Here is a 17,906-nt window from a genome sequence, read left to right on the forward strand (position 1 = left end):
TCCTCCTGAAAAGTGATGAAATTAAAAGCTATTTTATCATGTATACTTGCATGCCTTTGGTATGTCATAGAATAAAGCAAAGAAGCTGTGAAAAGAGATGAATTATTGCTTATTCTACAAATATATTCTAAAATGGCCTGGACACATTTGTTGGTACCCCTTAGAAAAGATAATAAATAATTGGATTATAGTGATATTTCAAACGAATTAGTTTCTTTAATTAGTATCACACACGTCTCCAATCTTGTAATCAGTCATTCAGCCTATTTAAATGGAGAAAAGTAGTCACTGTGCTGTTTGGTATCATTGTGTGCACCACACTGAACATGGACCAGAGAAAGCAAAGGAGAGAGTTGTCTGAGGAGATCAGAAAGAAAATAATAGACAAGCATGGTAAAGGTAAAGGCTACAAGACCATCTCCAAGCAGCTTGATGTTCCTGTGACAACATATTATTAAGAAGTTTAAGGTCCATGGAACTGTAGCCAACCTCCCTGGGTGCGGCCGCAAGAGGAAAATCGACCCCAGATTAAACAGAAGGATAGTGTGAATGGTAGAAAAAGAACCAAGGATAACTGCCAAAGAGATACAAGCTGAACTCCAAGGTGAAGGTACGTCAGTTTCTGATCACACCATCCGTCGCTTTTTGAGCGAAAGTGGGCTCCATGGAAGAAGACCCAGGAGGACTCCACTTTTGACAGAAAAACATAAAAAAGCCAGACTGGAATTTGCTAAAATGCATATTGACATCTTTGGACAGATGAGTCAAAACTGGAGCTTTTTGGCAAGTCACATCAGCTCTATGTTCACAGACGAAAAAATGAAGCTTTCAAAGAAAAGAACACCATACCTACAGTGAAACATGCAGGAGGCTCGGTTATGTTTTGGGGCTGCTTTGCTGCGCCTGGCACAGGGTGCCTTGAATCTGTGCAGGGCACAATGAAATCTCAAGACTATCAAGGCATTCTGGAGCGAAACGTACTGCCCAGTGTCAGAAAGCTCTGTCTCAGTCGCAGGTCATGGGTCCTCCAACAGGATAATGACACAAAACACACAGCTAAAAGCACCCAAGAATGGATAAGAACTAAACATTGGACTATTCTGAAGTGGCCTTCTATGACTTCTGATCTGAATCCTATCGAACATCTATGGAAAGAGCTGAAACTTGCAGTCTGGAGAAGGCACCCATCAAACCCGAGACAGCTGAAGCAGTTTGCTCAGGAAGAGTGGGCCAAACTACCTGTTAACAGGTGCAGAAGTCTCATTGAGAGCTACAGAAAACGTTTGATTGCAGTGATTTCCTCTAAAGGTTGTGCAACAAAATATTAGGTTAGCGGTCCCATCATTTTTGTCCATGCCGTTTTCATTTGTTTTCTTATTTACAATATTATGTTGAATAAAAAATCAAAAGCAAAGTCTGATTTCTATTAAATATATATATATATATATATATATATATATATATATATATATATATATATATATATATATATATATATAGTAAAACGAATCGCACCCACACGGGTTCGTTGCCCCTTTAAAACCACGACCCAAGACACAGGAATGGATTTTTTTTCCCGCGCTGACGCGCTATTTTTAATACAAACAAAACAAAATAAACACCTAGCTCTTTCTGAGCACTGACTAAACTTTCGGGAACACCCTGACACCCCACCAAACACAACACCACAAACAGACCATATCACACAGGTTTACACCGCTTACGTTTCCTCCTGACTGCTCGGAAGCAGAGCACCTCTTCTGCCTCCTTCTATTCAGCAGCCATGAGCAGACTAACTGCCTCCCTTAAATACCCTGCACCTGGTCCTAATTTGACAATATTTACCAGGTGCAGGGGATAATTAATAATAAAACAATTAACAAATTAAATTCAACGATAAAGCAAATCAATTAAACAATAAACAAAAACAAATAAACTAAACAAATGTGCATTCCGCACATGTTTTTCTTCAGGGAGGCTTTAACCCCCTCCCTGCTGTCTCACATATCCCCCCCCCTTGTCTTTTCAAGACACCGGCCATTCGTCGGCCACCTCCTCCCCTAAAACACAACCACCCACCCTCGAGTCCATCAATGTCTCTTTTCGCCCTCTTCCATGGGCGGACTTGAGGGTGGGCCGGTCCATGTTCTGGCCCCGCCAGGTAGGGACCGCGCACCTGTGACGAGGGACCCCACCGGTTTGTCAGGGGGACGTCCAATCACCCAGGGGGAGCAAAGTAGTGACCAGGGGGAGCTCAAGCGCCGTCTGGGAGCTGCGCAGCGACGTCTTGGTGCTTGGGAGGAGCGGAGCATGGAACCAGGTGGAGAACTGTGACCGGTTCTGCAGACTCCTGGGCTCCAGGTCTAGCGAAGGGAGGTCCAAGCAAACCGGAAGGGTGTCCAGGAGCAAGGGGCGAGGGACCGCACACAGCGGCGGTGCCGGACTGGACCGCAGGGGTGGTGGTCGGGGCTGTGGTGCCGGCGGGCTCTTCACCTCTTCCCCCTCTTGCTCGGGCGGCGGCAGCTCCACCCCCTCTGGCTCTCGGGACTGCAGCTCCACCCCCTCTGGCTCTTGGGACAGCAGCTCCACCCCCTTTGGCTATCGGGACGGCAGCTCCACCCCCTCTGGCTCTCGGGACGGCAGCTCCACCCCCTCTGGCTCTCGGGACGGCAGCTTTTAATAGAATATGTTACAGAAAAATAGAATTGGCTCGACATAATGTACTGGCATTTTGTACTCCTATAACCTTGCTCGCATAACCTTGTATGCTTTGCCTAAGATAAAGTTTGTTACAAGGAACCGCAAGATGCCTACACTGCAGCTGTGGCTGTGAAGATAACAGGATGAGCCAGACTTGTTTCTTTGTACGTACACCCAAACCACCCATCCTGTTATCTGTTTGCTTAGCTATATGCCAGGTATGCACAGTTATAAGTTGTTTTTCCTTATATGCTAATATCTGAATCATCATTGGCTAACCCTCTGCCTTGCTGACAGTTTTAAGGTATATAAGAAACTGATCTAACTCTGTATGTTGAAACACTGCTCGATGATTATCTAGCACCCTGTGTGTTGAGAGTGTTTTCAGTTTGCAAACTTAAGAAATAAAGGCCTGTGTGTTTGGAACTCGCAGTCTCTCTTCCTTTTATTTAGAATTCCACGACATGTCGCTTTCATATTATGTTACCAAACTGTGAATTATTGGAAAATATTTTTGTTAATTTAATGAAATGTTACCAGGTATATAGCAAACAGCTGGTGTCAGTCTCATAGCCTCTAACAGGATGGCACTTGCATAAAAATGTTTTTAAAGTTTATAACACAGTGTAAGATTTTTCAATGTTAAGAAAACTCAGTTGAGCTGTTGTTTAAACTTCCTTTTCATTTATTAATTTTTATAACCAAAAACCGATTGATCTCTCTAGTTATTGTATTGGATACTGGTGTAGGTCATGTACTGCACTCAAAAAGCACCCACCCAATTATCAATATCGGAACTCATTCCAGGCCAGTAATATCTGGAGGAAATTGCCTCTCTGGTTCTGTGTTGGCCACAGTGTGCCCCTATAGCACTTGCATGAAATTCCAGGAAGAGACTGTCTGCCTCTTCAGTGCCTTTGACCACCTTCACCTTCATTGATGGCTCTGTACCCTTCTTACATATATAATAGAGCTCTCCATCTAATAAACAATAGAAAATAATAAGGAAAAAAACATATAGACTGGGTTGTAAACACATATTCAGCTATGGCAGTGATTTTCACCCGTAGTCCTGTAGTTAGCCGTGCCTGCTTTTTTCTAAGTGAGATTGGTTACTAGGGATGAATATCTCTGAGTTTTGTTAAACGAAACGTTTGGTGAACTACAAAGTTAATATACAGCTATCCAACAATATATTATTAGGCTAATACGATTACAGTAGCATCTGTTGCTGAAAATAAGTTACGTTGGCTAATTATGTTTTCGTTGTAGTGAAGATACCTTAGACATTATTATTATTATTATTATTATTATTATTATTATTATTATTATTATTATTATTATTATTATTATTATTATTATTTATTTCTTAGCAGACGCCCTTACCCATTAACGAATGGTCATCAACACGGTAAAGCAACAAAAATAATATTAGCCTATTATTTATTTGGCAAATAGCGCCACCACCACCTCTCCAGGTAAGTTAGCTATACATTTTGGGGTTTTGTGAAATTTAATTTAATTTGAATTTATAGCATTTGCAACCCATCCAAGCTTTGAATTACCTTGAACCACATATTGTCCTGCACGCCTCCGGATGATGAATTTTCCCCCCTTCCTGGCCTTCTCGGGGTATTTTCCCATTGTCTTGTACAGTAATATTTCCCTGTACATTGTTGGATCCATAATCTTCGTTAAGATGACTAGATCAAAAGAGTTAAAATAGGTTTTTAATACATTTGCTACACTCATCATTATACAATCGAATATGTTGCAATGCCCTGCTGTTCATTTGATAAATTAACATAATACACTCATCTTCTCTCAGTATTTCATATGGAAATCAAACGTTACAAATCGAATCATAATTGAAACATTGTACTTCTATTTTTTTTTTTTTTACTAACCCTGTTTCTATTGTCCTCGTCACGGGCGTGACTTCACGATTTAAGAAATAATTCCTGAATAAAACAAACAAAAAGAAACTTCTCACTTAAATATTAACAGACAAAAAAACAGTACCAAGTAATATTTTAAAAGAAAAATGTGTTCTTCAATGAGAAATAAACTAAAGTATTTATGTACAAGTTTCCAGAATCTTTTCTGCTACTGCACGCTCCTCACAACACTGTCAGCAGGAATTGCTTACAAATAAATAAGTAAATAAACATTTAGAAGATTGTACTGCATTTAACTGAATTATAAAATAACTGGCTTAATTTACACGTAGTAGATTACCTCTGTAGTAATAATAATAAATAAATATAAACGAGAGTGTTTCAATGTGTTTATTGTGCTCTGTGAAACATACTGGTACAATTTGTCACAAGACTTCATTTAATTACCGTTGCGTTTTGTTTTCTTCCTCTTTTTCTTATTCATTTTCTTAGCAGACGCCCTCACTCAGGGCGACTTACAGCTCTCACAAAATATACATATTTCACAATGCAGTAAGAGCAGATAAAATATACAATAACTTCAGAGCAACGTTTACTAAAATATGTCCATGTACACAGTTCGATAATCACAATATAGTAAGAGTACATACAATACTTCCGTCCTAATAAGAGTAAGTAACTAGCTCATTTATACACATTTGAACAAACACAATATATAGTTGTTGTTGTTGTGACTGTGTTTAAACAATTTGTTCTGGATGTAGAATCGCTGAAATCACAAGCTTGCACAAACATTTTCCGTCCAGAAGCAATAAACTCGCTCCCGTTTGCAGCAGACCGCACGTTCACGTTGCAGCAGGCGCTGCTCTACAGTCTAGTGGATTGCAATGACAGGTTACGCGCTTTGCGTCGTGAGCGAGGAATCACACGCGATCCGTTGGCAGATCGCAAGGTTTGTTGCAAGCGCATGCGCACATCCGCCGAGGACACATCAATCCTAGGGGGTGTCATGGCAAATTTCGCCCCCCTGCCAAATTTGTCCCCCCCTGAGTCATGTGACATATTAGCGTACGAGTCACGTGACGATTAAGTTTCGCGATGCGAAGAGAGGATAGGGTAAAACATCTCGGCATTTTACTTACTGAAAGTTACGTTTGCTTTTTTTATTGGCATTTTTTTTTATATTTATCAATGTTTTTTGTATCATAAATGGTTGTATTTAATTTGATTGCTTTTGTTTTACTTACTGAAAATTACGTTTGCGTGTTTTTTTTACATTTATTCGTATTATTATTAGATTTATTTTTAATATTTAACAATGTTTTTTTGTATCATAAATGGTTGTATTGCATTTGATTGCTCTTCACGCGATTACATAAGAACTTTTACAGTAAATATAAAAGACATTAAATATGGTTTAATTACATATATATGCTAATAAATAATAATAATAAAGTAGAACAGCTAAATGATCACAAATGTAACGCAAACGTTATATTAAAATTGTAACTTTTCAAATAAACAAAATGTTTATAACAAACAATAAGTTAGAAGTATAGTCTGGTAATAATTTCTACACATTTGTGGGTAGTCATGTTGATGTTTAGTCTTGCTATACTTATGGATCACAATCAGGGAGTTGTCATGATTACATACAGTTGCAGACAAAATTATTGACACCCTTAACTAAAGATCATTCAAGACGCTTTTTATTTTTTTATTTTTTTATTTGAATTGTTGTCAAATGTGGTTACCATTAAGGTCGCGTATAAGCCTTTTGTGTTTAGATGACTTTGTATAGTTATTTCATACACTGCAATACTTTAAATTCTTGGCTGTTAATGGTGGATTTTTGCGAGCTGCTCGAACAATTCTTTATGCTATAGTCGTAATTTTCCTGGAACGTCCACTTCTTTCCATCGTTTCAGTTGAATTAGTCTTCAAATACTTCTTGATTATTGTGGATTTTTGTATTACGATTTTTTTTTATCCACAACGCTCTTTATCGATTCCCCTTCTGCTGTAGTAGTCACTGTAACAAGTGGTTTTCTCACATCTAGATCCAACTCCTTTGTTTTGACCATGCTGTGCTAAGTGCACAAACTATTTTGCTTCAGTTTCTGTGCATGTTTTACAGCTAATGGGTTTTTTTTTGGTTTTTTTTAAATAATATTGCTAAATTGATAAGTAGCGGTTTCTAATTGATTAATAGTGACTAACTCAATTAAGACTAACCTTAACTTACAGACTTTAATTTAAAATGTGCCAATAAGTTTGTGATCAACAAATATTGTTATTTACTCCAATAAGGCAGTATGATTAATATAGGTTATACAGTAGCTTCAGTGTATATTGTGAGAAATATTTAGGGAATGTTAAAAATTAAAGGAATTAACAGGTCAAAAGGTTTAATATTTAGCATTATTCATGCATGGTCTTGCACTAAATCTGCAAACAAATTTCTCTTAGTTTAACCATATAACTTGTCATAAAAAAATGAAGTAATACACCCTCATTGTATGTGTTGCCACTTCCTACAGTGTTTGTCAGATCATTGGCATCATCCTGGAATGGAGCCTATCATTTCTCAAAGCAGGTCTGCAGATTGGTTGTTGTTCCTTTGTTATGAGTAATACTGTATATGCATTTGTTAAATATGTATGAAGCCAAATTATATCATATGCTATAAAATAAGAATGTTTCTTCCATAACTTCGAACACTCAAAAGTACAAATTTGGAACTAGAAGCAATGTGATTGTTAACCACTACATATTGTCCCTGACTTTAGTGTCTATAATTCAGGCTCTTAACTAATGAAGCATAGAGGATGTCAGATTTGTGTAAATGCTAGAGTAGAAGTCAATCTAGATCTGAGTTGTCCAGTCTTAGTGCTGGGGAACCCTTAACAGAGCACTGCATGGCGAGCAGAAATCTGAACTCAGTCATTTTAGTGAGTTGTGTATCAGTTGTAGTAGTCAGAACCAGAAAGACATTCACAAAAAAGGCACAACATGTTGAAAAATGTAACAAACTTTATTTTCTGTATTCTTCACAATAAAACATGATCAGTACATGATCAGATTGCATATTTCCATTGTAAAGTGCTATCCAGGACTTAATGCGTAAGCAGTGGTGAAAAAAAAGCTATACTGTAGGTCAGCTTTGGTAAAAAGCCCACTCACCACGTCAAGGTCCTGACCTATGGAGTGGGGTGTTAGGAGCAGGTTTAACAGAACTTTAAAATGCCTTCTCACATAACCCACAAAAAAAGAAAGACTTTAAAGAGGCTGTCTGTCTAAAAATGACATTTCATACTGTTAACTTGTATAGTACGTAATTGTCTAATATCATTTAATAGGAATGGAAATCGAATTTGAAATTGAAGCATTACATGTACTGTCTGTAACATGCACATGTAAAATGTGAAGTTGTTTATTACTTCAGAATTACATTTACTGTACTTTTATATCATGTTACACCCACCTTATTTGGCACAAATTCACTTCAATACAGTGAATCAACCCCTCCCCCAGCTGGTTCACAATAACTACATTAAAACAAGGTGGGTGTTAGAACTGACATCCAGTTTACTTTGGATATCTCTGCCCTGGAAATACTCAAGTCAGGCAATAATTCAGTAGCTCAGAAACTAAGACTACCATACCAATTAAAAATGAAAGTGCAAAAGCATCTGCAATATTTCTCCAAATAAAAACGTCTCAATACAGAACCAAGGTCTCCTGAAAAAAAAAGTCTTCAAAATAAGTAGTTGTGTGCTCATGAAAAATAAACACTGAAGACAATGAGCCTTATTAACAATGCCCTACTGTACATATGTAAATAGTTATAAATTATGGTAAAGTTGTTTGACAGGCATTACCAAATTTTAGTGTTAGTATAATACTAAGCTGGAATGCTTAGTATAAAATGTTCAAAAAAACATATAGTAAAAAACAAAATAATAAATCTGTTTCACCTTTACTTACATGCTTACCCATGTGTGTAACTCTGCAAATGCAGCACATATACTCCTCCATACTTATGAGGTCATCTGGCTGTAGATCTTCACACTGGCCATGGAACCATTCGCCACACCTCCCGCATTCCACCATCAGCTCCAGTCCAATCCTGTATGGTCTCCTGCATGTGCAGTAGACCTCCACATCACAGAAATGTACCTCTGGGAGGGGAGTTCTCTCACAGCTCGGGAAAGGAGTAAGAGATCCAGCTACAAAACAAGAAAAAAGATATATATATATATATATATATATATATATATACACATATATTCTTCTTTAATACAAATTCTGTTTTCTGGTACTCACATTTCTGCTATTAGTTATATATAGAGAGATGTTTTAATCTTTTAAACCTTTTCTTTCATATATATATATATATTACACACACACGTTTATCATTTATTTAAATGTCTATGTACATCTTCAAAAATACAGGACGGCTTCAATAACTTATAATGTATTAATATTAATTTTCGATATTTATTTATTTTTTTTACCTTTCAAAACGAATGTACTGGCTTTCTTTCTGATACCCCTCTTCTCTTCTTTGGTGGCTTTTTCAGGATACTCACCTGTGCTGAGGTAGCGATATACCGCTCTTAAGTGATCCATATCGATTTATAAATGTAGTTTTCTGAGGGGGAAAAAACACAGTATTACAAATTTGTACTGTAAAAAGAAAAATGATTTGATTACAATTGTATGACGGCACCAACGAACTCCAACTGTCAGTGTCAAGATCTGTGGAGCAAAAGCAGTGACGCGCATAGCAACAGAACGCTGACATGTCACATGACTCAGGGGGGGACAAATTTGGAAGGGGGGCAAAATTTGCCATGACAGGGGCACTGAATTCGTCGTAACATCGGCACGTTTTTGCCAGACCGTCGAGAATTAAACACTTTGAAGTTGATGAACCGTATGAATATATATGTATATATCCTTTTACGCCCCTCTTGCCCCGCCGGCGGAACACGGAACTGCACGTAAATATTATATTTCATAACTCATTTTTAATATTATTACAAAAGCAAAAGAGAAAAAAGCTGACTCGATATCAAAATCGTTGTTTTCCTACCGTCAAACAGCGAAGGAATTTTTCGAATCCGTCATTTCACCGCTGAGATATCCCATTCGCAATGTGTCTAGTACCCCCATGCATTCAAAACAAAAGCAATCGACTAGCTTGCGTTTTGCTGCTGCCTTTACTGTGTTTGTAACCCAATGCATCACAGAGTAATTGATGTGCAAACAAACACGCCCACCTCTTGAATGAGATAAGGGAAAAAAAAAAAAAAAAAAAAAAAAAAAACCTTTCAAAGGCAAATGCTTGTGGCAATGGCTAGCCTGTGAGGTGCCAGAAGATAACATCCCTTTTAGAACTTAGTATATCAATTGACATAAAGATTTACACAATGTTTATTTTTGGAGAGGTTTGGGGACCCTTGGGCTTAGCTTTGTAAAAACTCCTGTAGAATTTGATCCCTTTGTTCAAACAGTTCCAAATTTTTACCCAGTATATTAGACATGTTGGTGAAGCACTGGAAAAAAAATCTGGCTCTTTTCATATGCTACAAGCTACAATGACTATAGAACATAAAAAAATGAAAAGCGTTTGTTGTTTTTTTATGTATTTTTTCTGGATATCTCCTTCCAGTGTGGTACTGAGTAAGACTTTTATCACACCTGAGGTTTTAGTCTTGATGCCCAAGGGGTTACCTTGAATTCAAGCCCTGAACCATGCCTGTGCTGTCTATACTTTGGAAGATATTGTGATTTATTTAAGGGCACAGCCTCCCAGGCGGAAATTGTCTGTGAGGGGCTGGGGTTTTGAGAGGAGATATATATATATATATATATATATATATATATATATATATATATATATATATATATATATATATATATATATATATATATATATATATATATATTGTGTTGCAAACAATAACTGCATACCATGGGCAATAAAAACGTTTTCCTGTTCCGGCAATTGAATAACAAATGCGTTCTGTAACAATATGTTTTAGGATGAGATGTCAACGAGTAAGAAATTTGCTATTTTTTATTAAAACTGCCCAAAACTTCTGAAAAACTTCTGAATGGCAAAATAGCACCACCTTGTGGACCGCAGTGGAACTTGTGTTTTTCTTCGTTTTAACGTTCTTCATATATTACCAAATGCAAGGATGGAGCTGATTCAGCAAACAGGAGGAGAACGCTTCTGAGAGAGAGAGAGAGAGAGAGAGAGAGAGAGAGAGAGAGAGAGAGAGAGAGAGAGAGAGAGAGAGAGAGAGAGAGAGAGAGAGAGAGAGAGAGAGAGCCTGCAGTAATGTGGTGAGCAAGATACTCAGGATTAGAGACCATGTGGTAAAAAAACAAAAACAAAAAACAAACAAACAAACAAAAAAAAAAACAACATACTGACGGACAGACTGACCCAACTTAATGACGGATATAATTAACCCCGCCCCTCGACTCAAGGCTTAAAAGTGCCAGTAAAAAAGTGATACCTGCACTGGACCAAAAATATCAATATTACTGCAGAAATGTTCGATTCGGTACCACAGAACATCTTTGACTGGACTGTGTTTGGCAAGTTTGAGTCGGGCAGCGGTAGGCAGCCCTGTCCTAGGAGCTAGAGGGGTCCTTGCGCGGCTGTCTCTGTCAGTGCATGAACCATCCGGGCCACTTTGGTTAACCCTTCGTTTTCCAGGATGTGCTGCGGGTGACAGATGAGGTCCTGGAGAGAGAGAGAGAGAGAGAGTGAGATGAGAGGAGAGAGGAATGTTAGGAGGCTGGACTACACAGCATGGGCAGCTCTCTGTTCATTAATGAGTAGATAATGCTGACCATGCAGCTCCTCCCCAAAGCTAATCTACAATGCTTTGGTTGCAGGCAAACACCACTGCTTACTCACCCAACCATTTTTGTTTATAGTGTTTGAGGACTGTACATTGACTCTTCTATAGTGTAGGGGATCAATGCTATATATATATATATATATATATATATATATATATATATATATATATATATATATATATATATATATTCAAATTAGAATGAAACCCACAACCACCAACTTGTGACAAAACTAAATAAACTCAAACCACCAGGAAACAGACAGAAGACTTTAAATCTGGGATTCAAGCTGGCCTTTTGGTGCTGATGTCCTTATAGCGGTAGGTTAGTCAGTTAGTCAGTTTTAAAAACAGATCTTTTTTTTTTTTTTTTGATTATTCTTCAAGTAATCGAGCTCTTCAGCTCTGTCTGGCTGTCGGTGAAACACACAGCTGGATACCGAAGAGCGAGTGAGCAAGTCGAAACCGCCGATAGCTGGAGTTCGTTGATTATTGATCAAAGAAGATTAGTTCACAGATTGTAGATCCCACTAGAGTTTTCGTACACTGTGTTGTATGCGCTCCGTGCGCTGCCATTGCTGGTAGAGTCACGTGAGCTGTTCAGTGTGTCGATCTGTAAATAAACCCTCTTCACCTGCGGGGGGCGTATCAACTTCAACCTCAGTCTCGATCTCCTGCCTGTCACTCAGCAGCGAATGCACGCGCCCACACGGCAGACAACTACTCTGTCACAAGCATTTATACCCTGTATCTTTCTAAACCAGGTTTTTAGGGAGCTTCCTAATAAAAGCTTAATCTCAAAACAAGAATTGGGTGACTATAGTAACAGGATTCATTTATCTGACTTTTTACATATCCGCCCTTACCCTGGTCCCACCGCAGTACAGGACAGCAGCACCATAATAACATTTTTTTAAAAATCTCACTTTCTTGTCAGCCGTTTTATTAAAATTTATTTTATAATGCAATACTGACATCTTGTGGCCATAAACAGCGTTGTACCATCATTTGAAAGATGGATTTTTCATGTTCCTCTAGGAATGTGCTCATTTCAATATTAATAAAAGCAGACTTCATTGAGGGGAGCTCTGAACCCCAGGACTGGGTGCAGCAGCAGCAGCAGGGCTAGTGTGAGTTTGTAACCATGCTCAAACTCCTGGATCCTGATCATTTCAATATTACTAATAATAACATACTTCATTGAGGGGAGCTCTGAACCCCAGGACTGGGTGCAGCAGCAGCAGGGCTAGTGTGAGTTTGTAACCCTGCTCAAACTCCTGGATCCTGATCATTTCAATATTACTAATAATAACAGACTTCATTGAGGGGAGCTTTGAACCCCAGGACTGAGTGCAGCAGCAGCAGCAGGGCTAGTGTGAGTTTGTAACCCTGCTCAAACTCCTGGCTCCTGATCATTTCAATATTACTAATAATAACAGACTTCATTGAGGGGAGCTTTGAACCCCAGGACTGAGTGCAGCAGCAGCAGCAGGGCTAGTGTGAGTTTGTAACCCTGCTCAAACTCCTGGCTCCTGATCATTTCAATATTACTAATAATAACAGACTTCATTGAGGGGAGCTCTGAAATCCAGGACTGGGTGCAGCAGCAGCAGCAGGGCTAGTGTGAGTTTGTAACCCTGCTCAAACTCCTGGCTCCTGATCATTTCAATATTACTAATAATAACAGACTTCATTGAGGGGAGCTTTGAACCCCAGCACTGAGTGCAGCAGCAGCAGCAGGGCTAGTGTGAGTTTGTAACCCTGCTCAAACTCCTGGCTCCTGATTATTTCAATATTACTAATAATAACAGACTTCATTGAGGGGAGCTTTGAACCCCAGCACTGAGTGCAGCAGCAGCAGCAGGGCTAGTGTGAGTTTGTAACCCTGCTCAAACTCCTGGCTCCTGATCATTTCAGTATTACTAATAATAACAGACTTCATTGAGGGGAGCTCTGAACCCCAGGACTGGGTGCAGCAGCAGCAACAGGGCTAGTGTGAGTTTGTAACCCTGCTCAAACTCCTGGCTCCTGATCATTTCAATATTTCTAATAATAACAGACTTCATTGAGGGGAGCTCTGAACCCCAGGACTGAGTGCAGCAGGAGCAGCAGGGCTAGTGTGAGTTTGTAACCCTGCTCAAACTCCTGGCTCCTGATCATTTCAATATTACTAATAATAACAGACTTCATTGAGGGGAGCTCTGAACCCCAGGACTGGGTGCAGCAGCAGCAGCAGGGCTAGTGTGAATTTGTAACCTTGCTCAAACTCCTGGCTCCTGATCATTTCAATATTACTAATAATAACAGACTTCATTGAGGGGAGCTTTGAACCCCAGCACTGAGTGCAGCAGCAGCAGCAGGGCTAGTGTGAGTTTGTAACCCTGCTCAAACTCCTGGCTCCTGATCATTTCAATATTTCTAATAATAACAGACTTCATTGAGGGGAGCTCTGAACCCCAGGACTGGGTGCAGCAGCAGCAGCAGGGCTAGTGTGAGTTTGTAACCCTGCTCAAACTCCTGGATCCTGATCATTTCAATATTACTAATAATAACAGACTTCATTGAGGGGAGCTTTGAACCCCAGGACTGAGTGCAGCAGCAGCAGTAGGGCTAGTGTGAGTTTGTAACCCTGCTCAAACTCCTGGCTCCTGATCATTTCAATATTACTAATAATAACAGACTTCATTGAGGGGAGCTCTGAACCCCAGGACTGGGTGCAGCAGCAGCAGCAGGGCTAGTGTGAGTTTGTAACCCTGCTCAAACTCCTGGCTCCTGATCATTTCAATATTACTAATAATAACAGACTTCATTGAGGGGAGCTTTGAACCCCAGGACTGAGTGCAGCAGGAGCAGCAGGGCTAGTGTGAGTTTGTAACCCTGCTCAAACTCCTGGCTCCTGATCATTTCAATATTACTAATAATAACAGACTTCATTGAGGGGAGCTCTGAACCCCAGGACTGGGTGCAGCAGCAGCAGGGCTAGTGTGAATTTGTAACCCTGCTCAAACTCCTGGCTCCTGATCATTTCAATATTACTAATAATAACAGACTTCATTGAGGGGAGCTCTGAAATCCAGGACTGGGTGCAGCAGCAGCAGCAGGGCTAGTGTGAGTTTGTAACCCTGCTCAAACTCCTGGCTCCTGATCATTTCAATATTAATATTAATAACAGACTTCATTGAGGGGAGCTTTGAACCCCAGCACTGAGTGCAGCAGCAGCAGCAGGGCTAGTGTGAGTTTGTAACCCTGCTCAAACTCCTGGCTCCTGATCATTTCAATATTAATAATAATAACAGACTTCATTGAGGGGAGCTCTGAACCCCAGGACTGAGTGCAGCAGCAGCAGCAGGGCTAGTGTGAGTTTGTAACCCTGCTCAAACTCCTGGCTCCTGATCATTTCAATATTAATAATAATAACAGACTTCATTGAGGGGAGCTCTGAACCCCAGGACTGGGTGCAGCAGCAGCAGCAGGGCTAGTGTGAGTTTGTAACCCTGCTCAAACTCCTGGCTCCTGATCATTTCAATATTAATAATAATAACAGACTTCATTAAGGGGAGCTCTGAACCCCAGGACTGGTTGCAGCAGCAGCAGCAGGGCTAGTGTGAGTTTGTAACCCTGCTCAAACTCCTGGCTCCTGATCATTTCAATATTTCTAATAATAACAGACTTCATTGAGGGGAGCTCTGAACCCCAGGACTGAGTGCAGCAGGAGCAGCAGGGCTAGTGTGAGTTTGTAACCCTGCTCAAACTCCTGGCTCCTGATCATTTCAATATTACTAATAATAACAGACTTCATTGAGGGGAGCTCTGAACCCCAGGACTGGGTGCAGCAGCAGCAGCAGGGCTAGTGTGAATTTGTAACCTTGCTCAAACTCCTGGCTCCTGATCATTTCAATATTACTAATAATAACAGACTTCATTGAGGGGAGCTTTGAACCCCAGCACTGAGTGCAGCAGCAGCAGCAGGGCTAGTGTGAGTTTGTAACCCTGCTCAAACTCCTGGCTCCTGATCATTTCAATATTAATAATAATAACAGACTTCATTGAGGGGAGCTCTGAACCCCAGGACTGGGTGTAGCAGCAGCAGCAGGGCTAGTGTGAGTTTGTAACCCTGCTCAAACTCCTGGCTCCTGATCATTTCAATATTAATAATAATAACAGACTTCATTGAGGGGAGCTCTGAACCCCAGGACTGAGTGCAGCAGCAGCAGCAGGGCTAGTGTGAATTTGTAACCTTGCTCAAACTCCTGGCTCCTGATCATTTCAATATTACTAATAATAACAGACTTCATTGAGGGGAGCTTTGAACCCCAGCACTGAGTGCAGCAGCAGCAGCAGGGCTAGTGTGAGTTTGTAACCCTGCTCAAACTCCTGGCTCCTGATCATTTCAATATTAATAATAATAACAGACTTCATTAAGGGGAGCTCTGAACCCCAGGACTGGGTGCAGCAGCAGCAGCAGGGCTAGTGTGAGTTTGTAACCCTGCTCAAACTCCTGGCTCCTGATCATTTCAATATTTCTAATAATAACAGACTTCATTGAGGGGATCTCTGAACCCCAGGACTGAGTGCAGCAGGAGCAGCAGGGCTAGTGTGAGTTTGTAACCCTGCTCAAACTCCTGGCTCCTGATCATTTCAATATTACTAATAATAACAGACTTCATTGAGGGGAGCTCTGAACCCCAGGACTGGGTGCAGCAGCAGCAGCAGGGCTAGTGTGAATTTGTAACCTTGCTCAAACTCCTGGCTCCTGATCATTTCAATATTAATAATAATAACAGACTTCATTGAGGGGAGCTTTGAACCCCAGCACTGAGTGCAGCAGCAGCAGCAGGGCTAGTGTGAGTTTGTAACCCTGCTCAAACTCCTGGCTCCTGATCATTTCAATATTAATAATAATAACAGACTTCATTGAGGGGAGCTCTGAACCCCAGGACTGGGTGCAGCAGCAGCAGCAGGGCTAGTGTGAGTTTGTAACCCTGCTCAAACTCCTGGCTCCTGATCATTTCAATATTAATAATAATAACAGACTTCATTGAGGGGAGCTCTGAACCACAGGACTGGGTGCAGCAGCAGTAGCCGGGCTAGTGTGAGTTTGTAACCCTGCTCAAACTCCTGGCTCCTGATCATTTAAATATTAATATTAATAACAGACTTCATTGAGGGGAGCTCTGAACCCCAGGACTGGGTGCAGCAGCAGCAGCAGGGCTAGTGTGAGTTTGTAACCCTGCTCAAACTCCTGGATCCTGATCATTTCAATATTAATAATAATAACAGACTTCATTGAGGGGAGCTTTGAACCCCAGGACTGAGTGCAGCAGCAGCAGGGCTAGTGTGAGTTTGTAACCCTGCTCAAACTCCTGGCTCCTGATCATTTCAATATTAATAATAATAACAGACTTCATTGAGGGGAGCTCTGAACCCCAGGACTGGGTGCAGCAGCAGCAGCAGGGCTAGTGTGAGTTTGTAACCCTGCTCAAACTCCTGGCTCCTGATCATTTTAATATTAATAATAATAACAGACTTAATTGAGGGGAGCTCTGAACCCCAGGACTGGGTGCAGCAGCAGTAGCCGGGCTAGTGTGAGTTTGTAACCCTGCTCAAACTCCTGGCTCCTGATCATTTAAATATTAATATTAATAACAGACTTCATTGAGGGGAGCTCTGAACCCCAGGACTGGGTGCAGCAGCAGCAGCAGGGCTAGTGTGAGTTTGTAACCCTGCTCAAACTCCTGGATCCTGATCATTTCAATATTAATAATAATAACAGACTTCATTGAGGGGAGCTTGAACCCCAGGACTGAGTGCAGCAGCAGCAGCAGGGCTAGTGTGAGTTTGTAACCTTGCTCAAACTCCTGGCTCCTGATCATTTCAATATTACTAATAATAACATACTTCATTGAGGGGAGCTCTGAACCCCAGGACTGGGTGTAGCAGCAGCAGCAGGGCTAGTGTGAGTTTGTAACCCTGCTCAAACTCCTGGCTCCTGATCATTTCAATATTAATAATAATAACAGACTTCATTGAGGGGAGCTCTGAACCCCAGGACTGAGTGCAGCAGCAGCAGCAGGGCTAGTGTGAATTTGTAACCTTGCTCAAACTCCTGGCTCCTGATCATTTCAATATTACTAATAATAACAGACTTCATTGAGGGGAGCTTTGAACCCCAGCACTGAGTGCAGCAGCAGCAGCAGGGCTAGTGTGAGTTTGTAACCCTGCTCAAACTCCTGGCTCCTGATCATTTCAATATTAATAATAATAACAGACTTCATTAAGGGGAGCTCTGAACCCCAGGACTGGGTGCAGCAGCAGCAGCAGGGCTAGTGTGAGTTTGTAACCCTGCTCAAACTCCTGGCTCCTGATCATTTCAATATTTCTAATAATAACAGACTTCATTGAGGGGAGCTTTGAACCCCAGCAC

General features: G+C 40.6%; 2 long non-coding RNA genes across 2 annotated transcripts; both read right to left on the reverse strand.

Moving 5' to 3' along the window:
- Positions 1-1,540: 1,540 nt before the first annotated feature.
- Positions 1,541-5,458, reverse strand: LOC131737480 (uncharacterized). The gene is made up of 4 exons (XR_009329121.1): positions 5,046-5,458; positions 4,608-4,661; positions 4,266-4,403; positions 1,541-3,681 (listed from the first exon to the last, which is right to left on the reverse strand). It is a non-coding gene; the product is annotated as an uncharacterized LOC131737480 (long non-coding RNA).
- A 2,155-nt stretch (positions 5,459-7,613) lies between these two features.
- On the reverse strand, positions 7,614-9,877 carry LOC131737481 (uncharacterized). Its single transcript, XR_009329122.1, has 3 exons — positions 9,697-9,877; positions 9,116-9,252; positions 7,614-8,827 (listed from the first exon to the last, which is right to left on the reverse strand). It is a non-coding gene; the product is annotated as an uncharacterized LOC131737481 (long non-coding RNA).
- Positions 9,878-17,906: the final 8,029 nt, after the last annotated feature.

The sequence above is a fragment of the Acipenser ruthenus genome, chromosome 7 (assembly GCF_902713425.1).
Source record: "Acipenser ruthenus chromosome 7, fAciRut3.2 maternal haplotype, whole genome shotgun sequence".
In the NCBI taxonomy this organism is placed as follows: Eukaryota; Metazoa; Chordata; class Actinopteri; order Acipenseriformes; family Acipenseridae; genus Acipenser; species Acipenser ruthenus.